This window comes from Mustela erminea, chromosome 2 (genome assembly GCF_009829155.1).
Source record: "Mustela erminea isolate mMusErm1 chromosome 2, mMusErm1.Pri, whole genome shotgun sequence".
Taxonomy (NCBI): Eukaryota; Metazoa; Chordata; class Mammalia; order Carnivora; family Mustelidae; genus Mustela; species Mustela erminea.
Genome location: NC_045615.1, coordinates 58,937,222 through 58,962,599, shown reverse-complemented (window position 1 = coordinate 58,962,599; position 25,378 = coordinate 58,937,222). Strand labels below are relative to the sequence as shown.

The window sequence follows — 25,378 nt, the reverse complement described above, 5'->3', positions numbered from 1 at the left end:
AAGATTTCATTTTTTTAAAGATTTTACTTATTTATTTATTTATTTATAGTTGGAGGATGGGCAGAGAGAGAGGGATGGCAGACTCCAGGCTGAGTGTGGAATCTGATGAGCGGCTTGATGCCAGGACACTGAGACCATGACCTAAGTCAAAATCAACAGTCTGATGCTCAACTGCCCGAGCCACACAAACACCCCAATTTCATTCTTTTTTATGGCTGAATAATATTCCATTGTGTATATATACCACCTCTTCTTTATCATTTGTCAATGGACACTTGGGCTCTTTCTATAATTTGTCTATTGTTTATAATGCTGCTATAAACATTTAGTTTCATGCATTCCTCTGAATTAGTATTTTTGTATTCTTTGGGTAGGTACCTAGTAGTGCAATTGCTGGATTATAGGGTAGTTCTATTTTTAACTTTCTGAGGAACATGGAGCTCAAATTTAAAAAAAAGATCATTTAAAAGGAAGAAAAAATAACAAATACAGAAAAGTAATACCAGGTGAAATCTTAAAATTAAACATGATAGCTTTCAAATATACATTTTAGCTTTGACATCTTTTGAATTTCAAGGCCATATAGGCAACTGACCACTGGACATTTATTTGCTTTTGGCTTTCCCATTGAATCTCTAAATTCTGAATAGTTTTCCTTTTGTAATTCATATCTAAATATTGCTAGAAACAGAAACCAAGTTTTCTTTAACATCTCTGTAATCATCCAGCATCCTGCCCAAAGACTTCAACATTGAATTTCAGAATCTACATCCTTTTTAAACTTCCTGCTAACCATGTCTCAGGTTTGTCCACGTTTGCTTATGTCCACTACCACTAACTTAACTAATCTGGACTTTTATCTATTCCAGTCTGGGTCATACGAACATCTCTTAATAGATTTCCTGATGTAAATCTTTCTATCCTCTAGCCTGATCTCCACATTATAGCCAAATTCTGTCATTAAACCTGCTAAACATAATTGTATCATCTCCATTCTTAGAAGCTTTGTTGTCCTTCTATTGTCTTTGAGATATTATCTATAGTGTATAAGCTGCCTGAGCTGACCCTGAGTGACCTAGCCATTGTTCTGCCCTTGTCTTCACCAGTAGACCCAATATGAATTTATGTAATTTCTCCAACATGTTACACTCAATTCCTTTTTACCTCCAAGGCCTTTTAGCACTCTTCTTCCTCTCTCTGGAACTTTCGATACCTTTTTACCTGACTAATGCTAATACGGTTTTTGACTCACTAACCTAATTTGGACCATCTGGATTTACTGTTCCCAGGTGTCACTATCCATCCTAGTATATCATATCTTATTGAAATTGTAATTCCTTCTGTTTCTTTTTTTTAAGATAATAAAATAGATTATGTCTGTGTGTGTGTGTGTATATATATATTTTTTTTTTAATTTTTTTTTTTTTTTTACTACTGTAATCTCTATGCCTGGAATGGTTTCTTGTACTACTTAGTAAATATGTGTTGATTGGATGTTTGAATACATGAATGAGAGAAGTTAGAGATTTAGCTTTAGTAATTTAGTTATTCCTGAAAAGGAAAAAAAAAATAATTGGAATAGAACATTGGTTCTACTTCCTGTGGTAATATGAAAACACAAAATTTCCTGTGGTAAAGGAAAGAAAACCAGTGCATGCTGATATTACAAGATAATATAAAGTGTTGAATAGCAGCTTTCCCGTTGGATGGAAATTGACTGTTGAAGCCTATAGCTAGGAACATGAGACAAGCTCTTAGAGGCTTACCATTGACCAACAGGGCATAATGAGGGATTCGTTTTATATATTCAGTAAGATTTTGGGAATGCATACATTGTTCTCGGCCTTGACCCTTGTCTGTAAGGGCAGGTCACTAAATAGGGCTAATATTGCTAGAACCTTGAAAAAGAAATGGCACAGTTGAAGAATGAGTGTAAGGCAGTGGGGAAGACTGTATTCCCAATCTTTGGCAAACAACATAGTTTTCTGATGATTTCTGTGACACCAATTTTACACAAGCTTTTCTAGAAACTTGAGTATATCTGCTGTCACCACTACTATTCACCATTGTGCTGGAGATTCTATCAAATGCTGTAAGGCAGGAGTAAGAAGTAAAAAGCATCTAAATCAGAAAGGTAAAACTGAAATTGTTTATATTTGCCGATAGCATGACTATCTGTGTGAATATCTGACATAACTGACCAAAAACTCTGCTAGATCTAATAAGTTGTAATAAATGAGATTCGTAAGGTTGTAGGATACGAGATCAATATGCAAGTTCAATATCATTTCTATATATTAGCAACAAACAATCACAAGTTAAAATTTTAAAAGTCCCATTTATAACAGTACTAAATATATAAAAGTTTTAGGTATAAATTTGACAGAAGATATATATCTACACTACAACTTCAAAACACTGCAGAGAGATATTTAAAAACCTAAATAACTGAAAAGATATATCCATTCATGGATCATAAAACTCAATGTTGTTAAGATGACAATTTTCCCCATTGGATATATAAACTCAATGTAATACCAATCAAATTCCCAGCAGGCTTTTGTTTTGTAACAAGCTGATTTATAATATTCATATAAAAATGGAAAGGATCTAGAAGAGCTAAAACAACCTTAACAAAGAAAAAACAAATTGGAGGACTTCCACTACCCAATTTCAGGACTTACTATAAAGCAATGATAATCAAGATAGTGTCGTATTAACAAAAAGAGAGAGAAAAACAGATGAATGGGGTAGAACAGAGAGTTCAGAAATGGGCTCACATATATCACAAATTGATTTTTATTGAACTGCTAAGAGGGGAAAAGAAACTTTTCTACAAAGGTGTTATATTTGGATAGTCTTTTAGAAAAAAAGGAAGCTTTTTATTTTCCTTATATGCTATGCAAACATTAACTTCAAATGGATCATAGACCTGAATGTAAGAGATAAAACTATAAGTTTACCAGGAGAAAACAATCATAACCTTTGTTTAGAAGAAGATTTTTTTTTTTCAACACAACAAACCAGACAAAGAAATATAAAAAGAAAAAAATAATGAATAAAGCTTTGTCAAAATGAATAAATTTTTCCCTTCAAAAGACACTGTATAGAGAATGAAAAGGAAGACATAGATTGGGAAGAACATTTGTAGAATATGTATCTGGCCATGAATTTGTTTCTTTTTTTTTCCTTTTTAAAGATTTTATTTATTTTGAGAGAGAGAGTGAGAGCAAGAGAGAGAGCACAAGCCAGAAGCAGAAGGAGAAGCAGAGAAAGATGCAGACCACCCCCACCCCTGCCCTTAGCAGGGAGCCTGATGCAGAACTCTATCCCAGGACTCTGGGATCATGACCTGAACTGAAGGCAGATGCTTAACTGACTGAGCCACCCCAATGTCCTGAATTTGTTTCTTGAACATTAAAAATTCTTACAACACAATAATAAAATTAAACTCATAAAATGTTCAAAAGATTTGAATAGACACTTTACAACAGAGGAAAAACAGATGTCAGATAAGTGTTTTGAAAGGAGTTCATCATCATTATTCATCGGAGAAATGCAAATTAAAACCACAATGATAAAGCTATCACTACATACCTAGTAGAATGACTGAAAATAAAAAAAAGATGACCACACTTGGTTTTGTGAGCATGTGAAGCAACTGGAATTCTTACACACTACTTTTGGTAAAGTAAAATGGAAGAATGACTTCAGAAAAAAGTTTGGCAGTTTTGTAAAAACATAAACATACACATCTCACGTGATCCAACCCTTCTCACCCTAGGTATGTACCCAAGAGAAATGAAAGCATATGTTCACAAAATGTACAAAAATGTTTATGGCAGCTGTATTTATAATAGCTAAGAAGTAGAAACAACCCACATGAACATCGATAGGTGAATGAGAAACAATTTTTAACATGTAATTTTTTAAATTAAAAAATATTCAAATTTATTATGATTATTTAGAAATTAACCTGTATTCAATAGCATTTTCACTCATCAGCAGTCTTTATGACTTCATCATTCTGCAGCTTTTAATATTAATATATAGCTTGGTCTGTTGGAATAGTTTTTAAAACAAGTTTTCAAGAATGTTTCATGAATAATACATTTTGATCCCCACACCCAATTTATGGAAATGTTTCTACTGCCTCTTTGTTTGACATTCATCTTAGCTGTGTGTAAAATTGCTGGGTCCTGAAATCATGCCTTCAAAATGGGAAGCAATATTTGTTTTGTACTCCTGCAGAAAAGGCAGGAGCAAGACTGGTTTTGTTATTTTGTACATAACTTTGTTTGGGAGAGAAGGGGAGGGGAAGAAAGATGGGATTAAACCCATATATTCATAGGCTGCTTGTTTTTTTTTTTTTTTTTTTTAGAAGTTATTTATGTTTAATGCTTAAAAGTCTGAATGCACAAACAATCTACCATTATAGAAGTATTGGTGGTCAATACGATGCGTTAGAACTATGTACAATGCACAGTTTAGTATCAAAATCTTTCTACACTGTAGAGTTTTACGAAACTGTTAATGACATCAAACACTAAGCACTTAAGACACCATTTTTTTTTTCTGCTACCACATTAGGAACATCAATGGACAGTCCATTTCAACTTGCAGCATCCTTCCGTTTCTAGTATGAAATTAAGTAATTTTCTACTTACACAATAAAGTTTATCTACACAGTTCTCTTGATTTTGATCCATAGCAGCAAAGGCATTGTACATCAGCAGATCCACAGACTTAAAAAGATTTTTAAAGCATTCAAACAAAATAATAATAATAAAAAAAGGAGTCACATATCATAGTTGAACAGCAACAACAACAACATAAAAGATAACACAATGTTTCCGGCACAATGGCACAGCCTGTGTCCATTTCGGGGACATCCAACTAAGACAGGGAAAGAACCGGAGGTAAAGAAAGCAAGTCCTCATCCCAGGTGAGAGTCCATTCTTTCTGGTTTTCAGAGGGAGGTCCTTGCAAGTCTCCTCTGCTGTCCTCATTTTGTAAAAGACTTGACTTGCACAGCAGGAGGACTCCTCCCCTGAATCCGTGCAGTTCCCAAAGAACATGCCAAAAAATAGCCTGTAATTTCTCGTAATGACAAAACTGCCCAAAGGTATACATCTCCCTTTGTAAAGAAACGTGGCAAAAATATCCAGAAGGGATTAAGTTCTCTCTTTAGGCCAAATTTAATTTGTTCATCTGTCTATAATACATTAAAAAAAGGAATTAAAAACTTAGTACAAAGACACTTGTCAACAAGTCAAAAATGAAAAAAAAAGTCCAATTACTTTTATCAAATAGAATCTAAAGCTATAGATATATTGGTTAAAAGTTGTCCAGATAGACTCAAATGAATACGACATGGCCTGTCATGTTCTAATTGTTCAAATTTCCAAACATTTAAAGTAAGTAGAAAACAAAACAAAACAAAAAATCTAACAACACAGCAACATATTGCTTCCATATGTAATTATACATTTCACATCTCTATACAGTCCTTAGTCTACATTTAGTGACATTTTTCATCAATTATGTTAAACCTTCCTTTCCCCTCCTTTGCCAAAAAAAAGGGGGGAGGGGTATCAAATACAACGCATCTTCATTATCAATGCAGGAGCAGACAGCTTTATTCAGTCAAAGTTAGAAAGCCTTCTTTAAACAAAATAAATATATTACAGATATAATACATAATTAAAGATTCCGTCACTGTTAAGTATGGTAATTCCATGTTCTTCCAAGTAGAGCGCTGAAGATTTGGTATCACAGGTTCTTAATGAGTATTCACAATTCAATAGCAAGGGAGGAAGTGGGGGTAAGAGATGGGATTAAACTCCACAACTGCAATGAGTATCTGAAATCCTTGGTTTTAGATGCGGGGGGAAGAGGATGATAGAACAAAGTGCTACAAGGAGAAGGGGTCCAGTTCGCATGAAGATTTGTCCTTAATAAATAACTTCATAAACCGTGGCCTTCTTATCCCCAGAGCCAGTGACAATGTATTTGTCATCCACAGAGATGTCACAGCTAAGCACCGATGAGGATTCTTTGGACTGGAATATACTGGCCCCATAAGGTGTTCTCCAGGCATTCAGAAGGTTGTCCTTTCCAGTGCTTACAAACCATTTGCCACAATGGGCAAACTTGAACAACAGGACGCAGCTCTCGTGGAGATGCAGCTGGTATTTGTCTGGCTTGGTGACGTGCAGCACTTCCACGTTACTGTTCTCCATCCCCACAGCCAGCCACTCTCCGGTTGGGCAGTAGCCCAGAGAAAAGATCTGTGAGGTGAAGTCATGCTGCTGCAGCTGCCGCCCCTCACGCAGGTCCCAGGACCTGACCGTGTTGTCCAGGCCGCCCGTCCAGAGCTTGGTGCCGTCGTTAGAAATGTCAATACAGCTGGCCCCGTCTGTGTGGCCCTGGAATTGCCTCACCAGCGTCTGGTTGTGCATGTCCCAGACGGCGATGTTACCGTCACTGCAGCAAGAGAAGCAGACCCTGGAGTCGGGGCTGATGGCCAGAGCGTAGCACGCAGGGGCCGAAGACGTCAGCTCTGCCTTGATGCGTGGGGTCGGAGCCGCCAGGTCCCAGATGGACAGAGTGCTGGCCTCCCCTCCCACGATGAGGGTGCGACCGTCAGGGAGCAATCGGCAGGAACGGATGTAGTTATCCCTGTTCAGACAGTCGAGCTGAGAGACGGGGCTCTTGTTGCCGGGGTGGCTGAGGTCCCAGACCTTGACGCAGCCCTTGCCGCCCGTGTACACGTGTCTCGTGGGGTTGCTGATGGTCACTGCGCACACCACCTCCCCGTGGTTCAGGGTGTTGATCTGGCGCGCGTGCCGGGGGATTCCGGGTCCGATGAGGGCGTCGGGGGGGGGGGGGCGGGAAGGGACAGGCTGCCTCTGGCAGTCAGCGGTGACGTGGAAGGAGTACGCTGGTTTTCCTCCCGGAATGCCTGTCAGGTTCGGAGGTATGGCTGGTACGCGCATGTGATGGTGTGGATCAAATCCAACCACCGGTGATCTCCCGTAGGCAGCGGCGGCGGCGGCGGCAGCAGCGGCTGCGCTCATCTGCAGTGAAATGTTGTGCAGCCCCGCGTAGGCGGCGCCGGGGCTGGTCAGCTCCCGGTTCATCCCGGCGTGGGGCACGATCCCGAACGGGGTTGGGTATGGACAAGGGACTGCCATCGGGGTCCTGAGGCTTGAGGCCAAGGGGTCGACTCCTGGTGGTTTTCCAGGCACAGGCCTCAGTCCAGGAGTGGAATTACTGCCTGGGGTGAGTGCATCGGTTCGTGGAGTAGGGGTATTGGACTTTGAAACAGGAGTAGTAGATTTTTCATTAAGGCTAAGTTCTTTGGATTTGGAGGAAGGAGTGCTGCTGGAGGACGCAATAGAGGCTGAACTGATGGGGGCATCTTTCTTGAGCAGGCGCGTCTTGTCCAGGCCATTCTCTCTCGGGGAGTGTGCTGGGCTCCCTGGAGGGGAAGACGGATCCTCGTTGGAAACGTCAACCACCAAATTGTCGTCACTCTTCTCACCATCGCTGTCATAGCGAGCTGCAATTTCCTTTTCTTCAGTTTTCTGCTTTTTGCTATCAGAGGAGTAGTCTGTGGAGTTTCTGTGCTTCTCGGCACCTCGGAAACTGGCAGACGGGGATACCGAAGAGCTCTTGATGGAGTCTCTGTCTCTTTGGTGATCGTTGTCATGGTGCTTCTTCTCGTCTTTAATTGGCAGGTGGGACTGGCCTCCCAGGGCACTGGAGAGGGCCAGAAGGCCAGCACTGCTCCCGATGGGAGGAATGGCAGGGGGCTAAAGCCCGGAAGGGTGTGGGGTCAGAGGCACCGGCAGACCATGTCCATGTGATAAATGCTGGGCCTGGAGTTGTTGCTGCCCAATGATGGCGTTCAGTTCGGCCATGGTCACCTGCTTGGCCCGTTCCACAGCCTGCACCACTTGTTGCTGGTGCTCTTGGGACAGGAAGGGAATGACTTGCGCACAGATAGCATTCAGCCTCTTGACAATCTCTGCCTGCTTGTGCATTTCTATATTCAAGCCATAGGACATCTCATAATACATGACATAATGCCGCTGCATCTCGGTCTTCTCACTGGCGAGTTTCTCACATTCCAGCTTCAGGCTGTGGTACTGAGCCTGTAAAAACTTCCTTAATCCGATCACAGGACTCGGAAATTGTAAATTTAAAGGGTTGAGCAGGCTGATGCAGTGCCCGGAATCGAAACTGGCCCGTCGGGGGGACTCGCGCCATGGCGTCTGGCCGCGGTCAGGTCGGGGGAGGAGGGAGACGCGGCCACCACCCTCCGCGGCCGGCCGGCGGGCTCGCTCGCGCGTCCCCGGGGCCCTTGGCGCGAGGGGCCGGCGCCCCGACTCCGGAGCCGCAGCCGGACTAGCCGCGTCGCCGCCGAGGGCGCCCTCCCCGCCCCGGCGCGGAGTCGCGCCTCCTCCATCAGGCTGCTTGTTTTGATTTATGTTATCTAAAATGTTTGAAAGAATGTGTCTAGTGTGAGTTTCCAAAATAAATTTGAGTGAAATTTGTGAGGTACTTTAAATCTATTTGACTGGTTTACTCTAGTCTCAATTTATCAGGGGTATGAACATGAACAGCTTTTGTTTGTTCCAATAGTTGGTACTGTCTACATTCGATGGTACTTTGTTTTTCTCCTTGGTACTCTGTGGCATGACTGGGATCTCAGTTTGACTCAATAAAATCTCATTTATTTTATCAAGTCTCATTTCAGTTATTCAGAGCCAAACACATTCTTTTTAACTTGTAATCCCCTATTCAGTTCAAACTTTACCCCTAGTCACACTATCTTCTTCTCTCAGGCTGCACTTGTGGTTCTAGAGCTTGAAATGGAGAGGTTTGGAGTGAAGCAGGACTCTACTCAAATCCATCTTTAGTGAAAGTCTCCTTTTGTGTTAGTGCAGTTGGAAAATAGAGGAAGACAGGTCTTGATTGGTAACTGCTTTCTCTGTGTGCTTCCTAACCTTGTTCATATCCTATCTCACACACACACACACACACACACACACACACACACAAACCACCCCCCACACAAGCATGATTGTATTATCTGTACAAAATACTTGGAAAAGTGTGAGGGAGTTTGGGGTCTCTATGTAACTTGGAGAAAACTTTTATTATGAAAAAACAAAGTATGAATTATTGAGAATATATTAAATATTGAATTTCCTTAACCTTATGTAAATCTGTTCTATGGTAAGAAAAGAAAGGAGAAGTCCCAGGGATGAGAAAGGTCTTTTTCCATATTTCTCTTCATATAGAGGGAGAATCTTTCTAGAAAGTTCTCCAGCAGACGTCCTGTAGGCTTCATAGACCAGAAATGTTTCACATGGTCATCTTTTGTCTCAGAGCCATCCAATAACTGTCATGTGGCCATCCCAGGAACACTTCCATGTTCTGGCCACTCCAGAATGATGTCACACTACTACCCCAGCATTGTATCCCATAGCCAACAGAGACCTGTGTCACATTGCCACCCAAGTACTATACCACATGGCTACCCCAGAAGAGTGTCACATGCCTATACTAGAAATGTGTCACTCTGCTACCCAAGAACTTTGTCATGTGGCCACTTCAGAAATGTGTCACATCATCACAGTATTCCTGCAAGACTATCACATTGCACCCCACAACTGTGTCACATGCTCACTCTGGAACTTGGTCACATGGCCACCCAAATACTATGTCATATCACCACATCTCATAGTAAGAAAGTACTGCTGTGAACTGACATTTTAGATTGTCTGGTGGGAGTCAATCTGTCCTAGCAAAGAAGAAAAGAAAGGAAAATGAATGACTTTTGGGTTGGCAACCAAACCCGATTTTGTGTACCCTTAAATGTGTGTGTGCATATACAGTGGAATGTGTGTGTGTGTGTGTGTGTTTATTAAGAGCAAGAGCTAGAGAGATAACACCAGTTACCTTGAGATTCAGGGAACTTATCTTCTTCAAGTTCGGTTGAATTATGGAATGCACAAAGGCTAAACCATTCTCATGAGAAGAGAAGAGTGAATTTGCTGGAAGAGAAGAGAAAGGCAATGAATAGAATAAGGCCATAAACAGAGGCCTGTCAACTATATTTCATGTTCCAGTCTTTGTTCTCAGATGGACTTCCAGTACCACCAGACAAAGCTCCTTGAGGTTGTTCCCATGCCAGTAGAGAATCCTAGGGGTTAATTTCGGGATCGAGGCTTCCTTCTTTCTACCAGGATTGTGACAAGATTCCATCAGTTCATCCAGCAAGGAGCATGTCAAATGGAAGAGGTGTAGGCTTACCCAGCTCAAACCATTCTCATTGCTAATGCAGCTGCTTCATCTTTTCTAGGGGAACTGGAGTGGGAGAATGGTGAGGACTAACATCCTAGCACAGAACTCAGAAAATGTTATCCAGATCAGGAACCACCCTTGCAGATGAAGGTTGCTGAGAGACCCAGTTTGTTGTCAGTGCAACATCTCACTCAAAACTCAAAGGCAACACCCCGGACATGGCGTTGTGCTTGGCTGGAGCTGGCCTGACATTGGCAATCACCTTCCCTCCCCCCAAAATAATTCATTTCTTGTGGTGCTTCAAGAGCCTGACTTTAAATATAACCTGACCAGTATTTTGACAAGTTAATTTAAGCATTTTTAAAAATTCGTCAGCTTTTTTTCTTTCTTTACTGAGTTTTAAGTATTTACACAATACCTTGAGGATTATTTGCTACTGGAATTGTCTACAATTGTAAAATAAATGCTTTGAGTTAGCTACACACAAAAAAAATGGAGATATGTATTCAAGAGGCTACTGCTCAGAGGGCAGGATACATTTATCTTGGTGGTGTTACCTAATTCAGGGTATCTTTGAAATGGCCACAGAGCTTTCCAAATGTGGATGGTGGGGTACTGTATTCAGGCAACTGTGGAGGCTAAGGTGTTGCCTGCAGCCTTCCAAGATCCAGGGCTTTTGCAAGCAGCTGAGCACAGCTTTTGAGAAAATTACAGAGCAATGTTCCTGTGAGGAGAAGGAAGCAGTCCTCCCTCCCACGGCCTAATTCCAGGCTACAGCGCCCACCGTGTTCTCCTTCGTTTCTCCTCAATGACAACCTGACTCTCAAAAGTGTCACTAATAAGCCAGTTCCCAATTAGCTGTGGAGGTTTCTCAGAGCTCTTGGCAATGTTCCCATAGCTTCAGGAGGCTCTTGCTGCCTACAAACCGAGGATCATTTCTGTTTTCCACAATTCAAAGGCAGGAGTTGCTGGGAAGGCAACACTCTAGCTTCATTATTCCTTGCTAGCTGGAGAACAGAATACATTGTTTTTAATGCTCAACTATGTCATTTGAGGAAAAAAAAAATGTAAGTCCTCCTTCCTGATCCGGCTCTCCATTGCTTATTTGTGCAAGGACATGTGGACATCCAGCAGTCCACGATCTGCTCATGGACGAGTCCTCAGGAAATCCTGCACAGCGATTTAGAGGCTGTAGGGTATAATAAAGGGAGCCCAAGCTGATGGTTTGGAATGAGACTGTAAGGAATCAACAAGATCTGCCATTTGGCTTCCATGAAACAGGGACAGTAGATTCACTCTCATAGTGCCTTTTGAGTTTTTCTTGGGCTCCCAATTGGGGAAGTGAGCTCCATTTTGGTATTTAAACAGGTGTTATGGTAGTGTGCCCCAGCCTTTTCTAGGAGCCACTTTGCTGGTAGAAAATTAATCACTGCTTTGTAGCTGTGCCTAGACTGTGCTTAGGACAAATGGGAAGAATACCCCATTATTCTTGCAAGGTATCAGTGCAGGCTGGTTTGTCATCTCTGGCCCTTAAATATACGTTTGAATTTTGTTTTTCCTCTAAGAACAGCACAAGGATCATAGTTCTCCCTGCCAGTGGTCCCCATCAGTCCTTTTGTATGGATCCAGGTCTAAGGCTCCTAGAAGGGATATGCAGCCAATATGGTTATTTCCATTTCACAGATGATTTAAGTTTATATACTCTATTATTATTATTATTGGGAGAGCATAGCTTACATCCAAATCTATTTAAGCCTCGCTCCCATGCCCTTTCTACTGTATCATCTTTCATAAACCAGGAAATGAACTTATAGAGACCTCACATAGGGCAGGTAGTAAGGAAAATCAGAGGAAAGATTCCTTCCACTAGTTGGGCTCTTTGTACACCAACTTTTGGGAGACAGTGCACCGATCTTCACTGTAAAGTTGGAGTGCCTTTTGGAATACTCCTCGTCTAATTTGAAGGAAATGAGAAGAGGAATTTAGAAGTGGAAGTATACAGTTCTGTAACAGGGGGCTATTTATGTGTTCTTTGTTATGTATAAAACGCATAGTGGGTACCAAGCATTTTGCTAAGGGCCTTTAATGTAGCATCACTAATAAGAGCTTCATAAATGTGTGTTCAGTGCTGATGCCTTTGTGAATGGTCACTCACACATACACGGAAGAGATTAACCACAACATTTGTGTTCAGTACTTTTCTTAAATAACACTTTGTACATTTCAAGTTATTTAATTACTTGGGTGAAGTCTGTTTGCAATGTTAAGAGAACAAACTGAGGGGTGATGGAGGGAGGTGGGTGGGGGATGGGCTAGATGGGTGTTGGGGATTAAGGAGAGTGCTTTTTATGATGAGGACTGGGTGATGTGTGTAAGTGATGAACTGCTGAATTCTACTCCAGAAACCAATACTGCAGTGTACGTTAACTACTTAAAATTTAAATTTAAAAAAGAGTGAATGTCCCATAGGGGCATCATCTGTTTGTATGGTTTTTGTCTGCTCCCAAGGCCTTGCAATCTCAAAGCACCACAAGCAATGGGTGACTGTTTGTGAAGGACTAATTGGCCCATTACACTGTGCTAATAATGAACAGTCATGATAAGGTGCTCTGATAGATTCCAGACCCATTGTCCCATTTGACCTGTAATAACTTCACGGAAAGAAGCATATGATAAGAGGATGGAGGGGGATCTCCTTCCTTGCTTGTCTGCTGGTTACTGATCCTCTACTAGTTTCATCCAGGGACTACAGGACAAAATACGGTATGCCTTTTAAAATAGGAATAGTTTTGCCTTGTTCCAGTGGCTCCTATAGAAAATGGAAAATAAAAGAATTAGAGAATAAGAAAAAGTGTGGTTTTCCTTTTTCTTGCAATCTTACATATTTCTATCTCACTTTCCTCCTTAAAAAAATGCTGCCTCAAAGTTACTTTCCTCTTTGTACAAAGCAGTATGTTATACAAATACAGAATAAATTATCAAATGAAGAGCAGGGTGAGAAAATAGACTTTAGCCCTTTGATATGCGCTGCTTTTCTTAACCTGTACTCCCTTCATCCTTCCATCTCATTTTGTCATTTGTGGAAGTGAATGAGAGAATAGAAAAGAAGAAAGTTTATTTACACATGAGCAAGTGAGCAAGCAAGATGAAGCACATATTCTAGATGAGGCACTGTGGCCTCCAAGGGTTTAAGATCTAGTAAAAGATGTTGGGTGCAGACATAATAATTATGGTGCCAGCCTGGATAGGGGACCATTAAAGTATTCCAAAGATGATGATGATAGTGGTAGTGGTGGTGGTGGTGATGATGATGATGACAGTTACAAGGATTATAATGGTGATGATGGTGGTGGTGATGATGACAATGAAGTGATGACGATGGTGACAGTGGTGGTGGTGATGATGATACTGGTGTTAATGATGATAACACTGGTGGTGGTGGTGATGGTGACGATGGTGATGGTGGAAGTGTTCATGAAGTGGTGAAGATGAAGTTCATAGTGGTGAAGATGATGATGATGACAGTGATGATAATAGTTGTGGTGATACTGACAATGATGATGGTGGAGGTGTTCGTGATGGTGGTGATGATGGTGGTGATGACAGTGATGGTGGTAATCATGGTGGTGATGATTACAGTGATAGTGATGATGATGATGATGATAGGGTGTTGATGATGATGATGTTGGTCATGATGATAACGAAGATGGGATGGTGGTGGTCATGATAGTAATGAGAGAGAAGGAGAGAGGGAGAGAAATAGATGGTCAGAAAGAGAAACAGAGAATTTCTACTGGTAGATATTTGAACTTCTTCATGGAGAAATTGACACTTGAATCAGGCCTTAACCCACTGAGCCACCCAGGCGCCCCAACACTTGAATCAGGCCTTAAGGATTGGTAAATCTTAGAAGAATAAAAACTATTTTGAGGAAGAAAAAATTCCGATCTAATTTATTGATCCTAAGGATTTCAAAGGAATTGATGTTAAAGAATAAAAATCAAAAAGATCAATCTAGGGTAATACCACCAATCTACACAGACATTAGAATGTGGAGTCTTTGATGTCAGGCTATAAATTCAGGAAAAGTTTTTACATTCGTGTACTTGTTTGGGGAAGTGAATAGAATGGCCTGGAGGAGGGAGAGTCAAAAATGTAAGAGATCAGGCGCTAGGTTCCTTGTTTAGTTGTTGACCTATCAGAGACAGATCAGTGGGTGTGAAGGAAAGTGAGTTGACGGGAGAAAGGTTTTAGAGATGAGGAAGGTTGAATACACACCAAAGAGCAGAGAAGAGGACTGGAGCAGAGTTTATAGGCTTATCCAGAAGCATGTCTCCTCCCTTTGAATATAAAGTTTCATTAGTTTCTCTTGCTGTTGCTGCTCCCCTCCAGATGTGTGCCAGATGGGAGTGGTGGGGGCTGGGAATACATAGCCATGGCCACTGCAGTGTGCAGGCCAAGGAGGGGAAAGCCCTGAGAGATAAGCCAGGAGCAGAGATGGTGGCTGGTGTCAAAAGAACTTTCTCTCATGTGGGAAAATACACACAGAACAAAACTCATTATGCTTGATTTCAAAAGCTGAGTAAGTGGTCGATTTTACTCATTTGGGAGTAAAATTTCTTTTATTTACTCTTATATTTAAGCTTTTCATCTGAGTAATATAAACTACATAATTAACTCTCTTCACAATTACCTAAGCATATATGACACTTGAATCTTCTATTGATTATTTTTCACTTCTCCAGCTTTCATTTTGTTGTAATAATGAACATTATGTTGGGGACATAATTATATTGGACTGAGTTATTGAAGTAAATTGCCAGATCTCCTTCAAGTAATTTCAAAATTGATTAGATTATCATATTTTTACTTTGAATGCAGGTGGACCATAGTTTTATGGGAAAGTCAAGTTTCCATTAATAGATGAGGAAAAATCCTGGATTCGTGCAATTTTTTTCTCTGAGGAAAAGTGTTTTTCAGACTTTATGAATCCTTCTGCCATACTGATAAGGATTGTATAAGCAAAGATTTTCTATGTTTTCAAATGGAGCAGTCAAGGCATTGAGTGATTAAGGGTGTGGCTTTACTAAAAAACACAATAAATTTCTCAGTGCAACTTGGAATTTATATTTTGTTTCTCATTTATGTCAAATCCCATTGCCTTAGAAACTTGGTCTGGTGTGAAGAATGTTCACATTTAATTGGTACATAATTCATCAGAGGGAGTAAATTTCCCATTCCCTAACAACGTGGAGAGGGACTGGGAAGCTGGTGTGGACTCTGTTCAGCAACAATCACTCATTCTGCCCGAGGCCGCTCTGGTATCATCCACGTGTTTCTCTTCTGAGACTTCCCTCAAAGCTAGAGTTACAGGTTCTTTGCCTTCTTTCTCCCCTATGTACATTCCATCTATAAACAGAAACGAATAAGGCAAGTAAAGGACATTTCACTCACTTGTTAAATTTAGCTACTTTTTGCTGCAGGCCTACCTACTTAAAGATTTTTTTTTTTTAACCCTAGTCAATGATAAGTTGTTACCAAAAGCCAAAGCCCAATTGATCTAAATCTCATGAGGTTAATGCTCTAACCTACCAGGAACTTTGACAATGTAATTTGTGTTCTGTTATTGCCTGGGAGAGGACACTGTTCTGTTCGTATTGTTCAGTGAGACTGAATTAATATCATTTCTTAGGGAACCTCATCAGGCACCCAAAATACCACTGTTTGTTGCCATTCATTCAATAACTTACCAGCAGATTTTCAAGCCAATTCAGATCAACTAAATAAAATCTTAAAGTATTATTTTATGAGACTGTCCCCCAAAGGTGACAGGTGATCAAAAATATTTAATGAGTTAATCATAAATTTTAATTCATAAATCCCTGAAACTATTTCTCAAACTTAAGAGTATGGTAAAAGTGACAGTGTTTTACCTTTATATATTAAATCTGTGTTTTATTTGCAATGAGAATTTATTTTGGTTGACTATATTTTTCAGAAAAAAATATTTCTTATATCTTTTTGATGAATTACAGTTCCTCCAGTTTTGTAATATCTAATTTAAGGTTCAATTTTTCTCTCTCTTTTATTTTACAAAACTTCGGAAATATAATTCGAAAGTATTGGTACTTTGGAAAGTGTTCTCTGCTTCACGCAAGCTGTGGTCACCTCCTCTTTCATGTCTGTATATTCCCTTATCAGAGGATTTCACAGTCCCTTCATTTAGTCTTCATTTGTAATTGCAATCTTAATCCTCTTTCCCTATGTAGTACATTTAAATTTTCCTTTCTCTTTATGCTACATACTGCATTCCAATTTCATTTTGGAATTCCGGTTAGCACATGGAGAGTTGCACAAAATCCTGGGTATACCCAGGAGCAGCAGTCCCTTCCCTGTTCCTGTGTTCTCCCTACTTCTACTTCTGTCCATAAAAACAAATATATGGATATCATCTTCCCTGGCATACACGGGGGGAGAATATAAATCATCCTTTTCCTCTTTTTTTGTTCAAATATTAAATATCATTTTCACTTTATTGATGTCAGTGTCCTCCATCTGGTTTAAGTTTCTATCAGTAAATACTTAAGTATCAATTTACGCTATCAACCTAGCTAGGATTTTTTTTTTTTTTTTTAGATTTTATTTATTTATTTGAGAGAGAGAGAATGAGTGGGTGGAAGGGCAGAGGGAGAAGCAGACTCCCTTCTGAGCAGGGAGCCTGATGTAGGACTCTATCCCAGGATCCTGAGATCATGATTTGTGCTGAAGGCAGATGCCTAACTAACTGAGCCACCCAGGTGCCCCTCTAGTTAGGATTCTTTGTTTTTCTGTAGCAAAAGTTAATTCATTTAAGACTATAGGGTGTCACAGCATTGATGGGTACAGACCAAATCCTAGAAATTTGGTCTAGGGGCACTCAAGAGTACCCCTAAGACCTGGGTGTCAGGAGCCATGACAAAGCTTGAGTACCCCTAAGATCTGGGTGTCAGGAGCCATGACAAAGCTCTTACAGGAACAGCCTGTTCTTGAAAGGCCTGGGTGAGCTCTGACCTGGGTGACCTTGTCCCTCTAGTAGAGATTTGGATTCCATGAAAGGAACTCTCTGTTGACTGACCTTGGTCATGAATCTACTCCTTGGCTAACATGGTTAGCACCTCCCCTTATAGTCTTATCAAACTATATGAGGAGGTAATTCCTCATTAACAGGGATGTTATTAAGGAGTGAAAATTGATACTAGGTGGTCAGAAACAACTACCACTGGACTAAGTATGTCCAAACAGAAGCCCCAATTTCATTTGTGGGGAAATTTGTGAGATCTGGCATGTGGATCATTCAGAATTATTCTGCATAGTGTCCTTATGTTCAGGGAAGCCCTGGGATCTAAGCAAATAATGGTGGAGGCTCTTGGGGGACATGAGTGAAAAGGAGAGGCACAAGTGTCTAGTCACTGTTCTCAGTACAGATCCCCTAGGGCCCTGTGTGAGTCTAGATGGGGTGTAGATTGCCTTCTCTCACCAAATCTAGGATTCTGCACAGAGGGCCACACAGCAATGTGGTGCCGTGTGTGATTCGGCAAAGTCCCAAACTCCTTGGTCTTCAGGTTGTTGAGGTGAATGCCCAGGGACTGAAATTTTTTGCAGAAGTCAGTTGATTTGCTGTCCATGGTATTAGTTACTCAGAAGCTATAGGATTAGAAAACAGCTTCCTATGATAAAAAGGTAGCCAGTTAATTCTGAAGGATCTGGATGCTGGACTACTGTTTTATATTGTTTTTGTCTTTTTTTTTTTTTTTTTTTTTTGCACTATGAAGAAATAACACAAAAATTTCCTGATAAAATTTTGATTCTAAGCTATATTTTTCTCATATTTAATCTAGAGTAAATAATTCATTAAATAATATTCATTAAGAAATGGCCATGTTCACTTTACAAATACTTGTTTTGCTTTAAAAATTAGCTGTATTAAAATAATTTATGCATATAAAAAAATCAAAACAGAAAAAAGGATTCAGACAATCTGCTGCTCTATTTTTTTTTTTTTTTTTTCATGATGGATCTGCTGCTCAGAGGAAGCAATTTTAACTCTCTGGGCTTGTTCTGACTCTACATCTTCTTCCTTTTTAAGATTGATTATATTTTATTTATTTATTTATTTATTTATTTATTTATTTATTTATTTATAGAGACAGTGTGGGCAGGAATGGGGGAGGAGCAGAAGGGGAGGGAGAGAAAGAATCTCAAGCAGAGTCCAAGCTGAGCATGGAACCCCACATATGACTCCATGGCAGGCGGATCTCACAACCGGAGATCACAACCTGAGCCAAACCAAATGTTGGGTTCTTAACCAGCTGAGCCACCCAGATGCCCCAGTTCTGGTTCTTATGATCATTTCTTCCACCATTACAATAAATATGCAAGTGTTGCTGTTTTTTGATTGTATGATTTAGACTTCTTGTTTTGATAAATGAGGTTGCCTCCTTTATTATAACACCATCCCAGCTCCCTTTCTTGCATTCTCCTCAGAGTTCAAAACCATTTTTTAGATTTTCTTATTGATCATTGCATAACTTTGAGTAATGCAATAATACCATTATCTTTTATTCTGCCAAATTGTTTTACATTCTCCTAAATTCCACCTTGCAACTTAATATTTTTGTCCCTTCTATGTCTTCCAGCTCATCTTTCTTTTTTCAGCTTGTAGACTCCTGACCTTTTATTTTTATGTTGTCAAGGTTGAAAATATCCACATTCTATACTTCACATGGAAGTTTTTCAGTCATTATCTAGAGATTATTCCTAATAGAAATGGATATAAAGTGTTTGCATTATTTAACTATTGTAAGATATAGCTAGACAATGTGCTTTAATTACTTAATTATTTAATTAATACCTAATGTCCCTTTTTAGTTCTTGTACTATTTGAATTTATCACAGCCTCCATATCTTCAATTCTATATTTCAGGCAGGCATTCTACTAACTGACATCTGTTTCTTGTTCTTTCCAGTAGGTAGCTCTCTCTTACCTTTTCTCTGATCTGGGCTGATTTGTCCCTGGAACAACTGCCCTGCTCTCCCGGGTTGAGGCCCATATTTCTTGGGTTCTCAGTTTTCTTTATCTCGGTTCATTTCAGTTTTTTGCCATAGTGTATCCACAAGGAACTTTTTAGGAAAACGTGTATACAAGGTAAAATATCTGAGTCTTTGCATGTCTGAAAATGTCCTTATTCTTCCCTTCTGTTGAGAAAGATCAAGTTCCGTCAGCTGGTAGCAAGCCTGGTAACAGGGAGGCTCTCTGGCAACATAAACCATTTCACAGAACACCCATAGCAGACTAAGGTAACTCTGTCACCACGATGAAACAAGTCGAAAACACAAGATCTAATGAGACAGAGGGTAACTATACTTGTGGTGGACATAGTATAGTGTATAAACTGATCAAACCACTAACTTATATAACTGAACCTAATGTAACACTGTGTGTCAAGTATATTCAAATAAAAAAAATAAATGAAATAAAATATTAAATTGAAAAAATTAGAAAAAAAAAATCCCAGGATCACTCAGTAATCAAATCTGAGAACATACAAAAACAAGAACACGGAGTCAACCATACAGATGTCCAGCCTCTTTTCTCTTCTCTCCTAGTTCATATGAATGACTGTCACTTTCATGTCAATTAAGTTTTAGACTTAATGGTTCATGTTTCCTCACTTCTAGATGAGAACTATTAAGGTACTTCATCATAGGATCTCCTGAAAGCACCTAAATCAGAACAAATCCTACTTCTTTGCATTCTTTCCAACACGACTCACCACAAGCCTAAACCCTATAATGAAGCTGTCCTGACACCTGCTTACTGAACTGCCCATGCCTGCCCATGGGCTGAGGCCTGCCTTTCCTGCAGCAAGAATCAATAAACCCAATCTATTTCAGCTACAGGTGAGTTCCTGGTGGTTTTTTGACTGGTAAGCATTGACCTAGGTTATTTATAATTTGGCCGAATACAGAATTTTAGATTAAAAATCTTTTTGTCTTAAAACTTTGAAAGTATCGTTTACTATCTATCAACCTCAGTCTTTCTGATGAAAAGTCTGATGCTAGTCTACTTTTTGTTCTTTTGTAAATGAAGTGTATTCTGTTTCTCTGAAAGCTTTACGGGAAAATATAACATTAGGTAATAGTGAGTCCTCATCATGTTTCAGACATTAAACAATACATTCTTCATGCCTTAGCTTATTTAATCCTCACAAAAGTTAAATGAGAGAACTACTACCTGAGGTTAATATAAATGAACCAACTGGCTCAAGGTCACGCAGCTAGTTAGTGGCAGAGCTGGACTTCAGCCCAGATCTGTCCTAGTCATAATTTCTAAGGCTGCACAATTATGCTAATGAACTTCAGGATTCTCTCATGAGTATTCTGGCATAAAGATTTACTTAGTGAAAAATTTGAAACTTTTGATTAAAATCAGGATTTGAGATTACATATGGCTTTTATTGGCAGGCAAGTCCCAATTTACAAATGGGTTTCACTTTAAAATTTCCTCATCTTTAGCTGAATGTAATACAACCTTGGGGAAAAGAAAGTCAGCACCATTTCCAAAGAGAATAGAATAAGATGAGCTTCTACACACACACACACACACACACACAAGTTGGAATCATTTTGAAACACTAACATTCCTGACTAGCATGGAGGACTAGATGAGAAGTTTGCATTATAAAAACCTGGAAATGTCATAAAGAATGAGTTAAGAACATCTGTGTTTTATCTATTTATCTATCATCTATCTATCTTTTGGTATTTAAATACAAATATTTGGTTATAACAAATAAGATTGCAAAACTATAAAAAATCAGAGTTGATAGTTTACAAAGAAAATATAAAAAAAAATCCATGTAAATGAAGGTGGGCTAGGACAATGTTTGCCAGAGCTGCATCTGTGATGATGCAATCTCTGCATCTGAAGCTCTCATCGGGATCTCCACGCCATCTGTCAGATCATACTAAAGCTGACAATCTACTCAGCTCTCATCGAGGTCTTAACAGCCTTAGTTTGTCCCTTTTCTCATTCTAAGTTTCTCGCCTTGACTCTAGTTTTCTGGGCATTCATGGAAATGCAGAGCAAGTGATCAGAGCCAGTTTTGGTGATGTGAAGTTGTTGCCATTTTTAGCCAGAAGAAGTCTCCCCTAGTTCCCAAAGTTTGAAGATGTAATGCTTTCCAACAGTGGTGAATAGTGCCATATGGTGGCTTTACTGTGGCCAAGCAGGAAGAACATAGGGTTTGGAATATGAGTCGTGGCCCAAAGAACATGGAACCACTCATTGACTTAGAGCACTGCTCATCTCTTCAGAATCATTCCTTCAGAAACTGTAGGGCAGTTATCATTTCTGATCTTAAGGGGCTCTTTTCAATGACATGATAACTCTTGTTGGTCTCCAAAGTGGAATACTGTTGGATACTGTTGTAGAAAATTGTGTGTGTGTGTGTGTGTGTGTGTAAAATAGAAGTGGAGGTGAGGATCAGGCATTTTTGTGAGGATGGATTTGTTAAGTTTCCTAGGGACTGTGGAAACTCCAATGCTAATAAAGGTAGCTGCTCCTGCTAATTCTCAACTGAGTATACACACTGATTAGTAAAAGAAAGTCACATACTTCTGGAACCAATAGTGACTGGCTAAGTGACCACAATTTATGTAACACCCACTTTAGTAGGAATGCACAGTTGTTGAAGAAGTCAAGGAAAAAGAAAGAGTGGACAACCTGAATGCAACACCATTCTTTTCAGTAGGTACAAAACTCACAAGGATTTTTCTTCCCCCGGGAAGGAGCGAGAAAAGCATGTTCATTATCACGTCTACTAGGTCCTTTAGTTCTCTGCATTTGCAGGTTTTCCTTTGCTCTCCTGAAGGCATCTTGAGATTCAGAAGAGAGAAAACATGGTTTCTTTGAAAGCCAATCTCTGGATGTTTCTAATGTGTTACAGCTCAATTTCAGTAGCAGTTTCTGATGGAATATGATTAGAGCTGAGTGTATTTAGATCCAGTGGCCCAGTCATCCCCTCCAGCAATTTAGTGGTGCCAGGGAGAGAAAGAAATAAAGAGAAGGAATAGGAATGGGCTGTTGGGAGAGGAAAGTTCTGTTTAGTTTCTGCTGACAAAAATGCTGATATGCCAAAAGGAAAAACAAAACAAAAAAAGAAGCACGTAACACACGGAGCTGTATATCTTACTGTTGATTAAACTTCAGGCTTCTTCTAATTTTATTTGCTTTTATCAACATGACTTCTCTTGAGCAAAATCAAAACAAAAGAGACAACAACAACAACAGACAAAACGTGAAAAGCTCCATTCTCTTAAAGGATATTTAAGTCTTTTTGCAAAATAAAATAATAATTGTCATTGTTCTCAGTAGAGTTAGAGTTATATAAGCTAAAATATTCCCCCAAATTTATTTTTGTTGTTGATGCCCAACAATCGAGGTGAAGAGACAGTTGCTTCTTTATGAGGTGTGCATCCAGTTTACTACTGGCAAAAGATGGCTTAGTGGTCAATTTTTGACTGAACTACTGGTGTATGATTATTCATGAATTCCTAGAAAAACTTCCTTGGACTTAACTCTAACTCAGTGGCCTTTATTTTCTAGGATAAGATGCTACCAGTAATATTCCTTTACTGTCCTTATAGAATTTCCCTTTTTGGAGTGGATGATTTACCCAACAAACTACTACTAGGAGAGTAGCAAGGTATTCAGTGTCAGGTTCAGGAAAGTCAGTTGTTAAAAGATCATTGCTGAGTTTAAAAATCAAGCTCTGGCACAAAGTAGCTATCTGACCATGACCTTAATTTTCGTATCTTCAAAACAGGGATAGTAATAATATTTAATGCATGGGGTTATTGTGGAAGTTTAGTGAGGTTATATAAAGTGGTTAAATTGTGTTTGATGTGGATGAAGTGCCAAACAAGAGAACTGAGGTTCACTCTCAGTTGGGATGAGTGGACTCTAGATTCAATACACAGAATAGTTGAGACTTCGCTTTGGGCTTAAATAAACTCAGATTTTATGAAATGTCAGCCATGAAGAATCCTACAGCAGAACCTTGATGAATACAGCACATATATGTGGGTAATTAAGTGTGGAACTGTGAAACTATTTCTGGAAAGCCAACCATTTCCTTTCAAGACCTATGTTCACAACTTTTCTAGGCCTGGGGTCTAAAACCTGGTGCCCTAACTTGCAAAGCTGCTCTTTCTTCACAGAGATTCCTGTTTTATGAAGGAGATTCAAATTCCCCAAGCTCTTCCCATATTTAAAATGTAGTTGACATTCTACTAAAAACATTCTGCAAAAACAGTAACAACAATAGTAACTTCCATATATATCCGAGGAATTGAAGAGGCCTTTGTGAGCTGAGGACCTGGTTTGGAAACCACTGACAATGGCTCCAGCTGTGGTAGCTGGTTGCAGAATGAGCCACCGAGTTACCTCAATGACTATAAATAACCTTCTTTGTGTTTGATTTTCTTCCCAAGGTTGAGTCTTTTGCAGGTTTTCCAACTTCCGTTTCTCCCTATAGTCCGGGATGACTTCATGATTTGAAAGCCTGACACATAATAAGTACATATTAAATATTTGTTGTATCCATGAATTTTTGCAAATCTTTTAATGTCTCCCTCTAAAGAACTTCCAGTCTCACATGACATATCACCCAACTGAAATCCCCCTTCATGCTGTATGATCCTGTTGAATTCCCCATTCTCTACCACTTAATCAATTTGCTGTAAAATATGATTCTAGTCTGCCAGCAAATCCCCAGCTGTTGTGCTTCCACGAAACACAGAAGGTTCAGACATGAGGATATGTAAAACTACTGGTAACATAATTTTTTGCAAATTGTTAGAAGTCTGAGGTCTTGCCTCAGTGATGAGAAATCATCAGAAGTAGACAAGATGAAAGAGCATTTGCAAGTAACAAAAAACTCCTAAACATCATTGCAGAGTGTCTTGTCTTTTCCCTTCTCTTTTACAAATGGTGTTGGAATCTAAGCATTGAAGTAAGAGTGACTTCTTGCTACCGAGTGAAACTTGTAAGAGAAAATTGGATTTCACTGAAGTATGAGGTGTTCCAAACACTCATGGCTTCAGTCTCACTTGAAAAACAGCTCCCTCACTGCTCAGAGATATATTAATATCCTTCCCCTGTCAGTTATTTGGGTTGCATCAAAGCCAAGAATGAAATTTGCTGGAAGTTGTAAGTAACAGAGAATCTTTGTCATAAATGCCAGAAAATTATTATGGGGAAAAGATACATTTCATCAGCATTTTTCAAAGTTTGTTTCTTTTCATTTTTTTTTCTACTAACGTAAGAAGTTCATTTCTAGACCACAGTAAATAGTACACTGGTTGGGCTTAGGTTGAGATATGGTGTTGAGCAAAAAACTTTGCAGAAACCTTGGAACTTTATACCTGGGGAGGTAACATCCAAATGATTTGAGATTTAGGGATGTCATATCCTAACAGACTATGATTATATGGCTTTTGGGGTTTACATTGCTTTGTCACACTTCAATTAGTGACATCATTCAAAATGTGTCCAGAATCATAATGTTTGTATTTCCGTGAGTAAATGTCTGCAAGGGATAAGGTCTGCTGCTTTTTTTTTTTTTTCAAATTCCGAATTGCTCCCATTGTTGGTGTAACATTTTCTTGCTGTCTTTAAGTGTCATCTTCCACATTTTATTTGCATTAACGAATCCAAGGGAAGAAAGTGACAGAAAGTGAATGAAGACTTATATGGTTCTTAACAATGTTAAGGTATATTGATTTAAATATGAGAGAGTCAGAAAAGGCTGTGTTCTCATTATAAAACTGACCCTGTTGTTCATGTGTTTCTACATTAAGGCAGTCTAGCTAATATTAAATTTGATTCTTTAGAAATAATGGAGGCGAATGGATTCGTGGCTATTATTCAGGTTATAAGTTAACACTCACTAAGTCTCATGGTACTCCTGAAGACTAATGAAGAAGGCAGTCATTTATAACACAGTTTTAAGAAGGCTTG

General features: G+C 39.5%; 1 pseudogene; it reads right to left on the bottom strand.

Moving 5' to 3' along the window:
- Positions 1–4,884: 4,884 nt before the first annotated feature.
- On the bottom strand, positions 4,885–8,413 carry LOC116584529 (annotated as a pseudogene).
- Between the last annotated feature and the right edge of the window lie 16,965 nt (positions 8,414–25,378).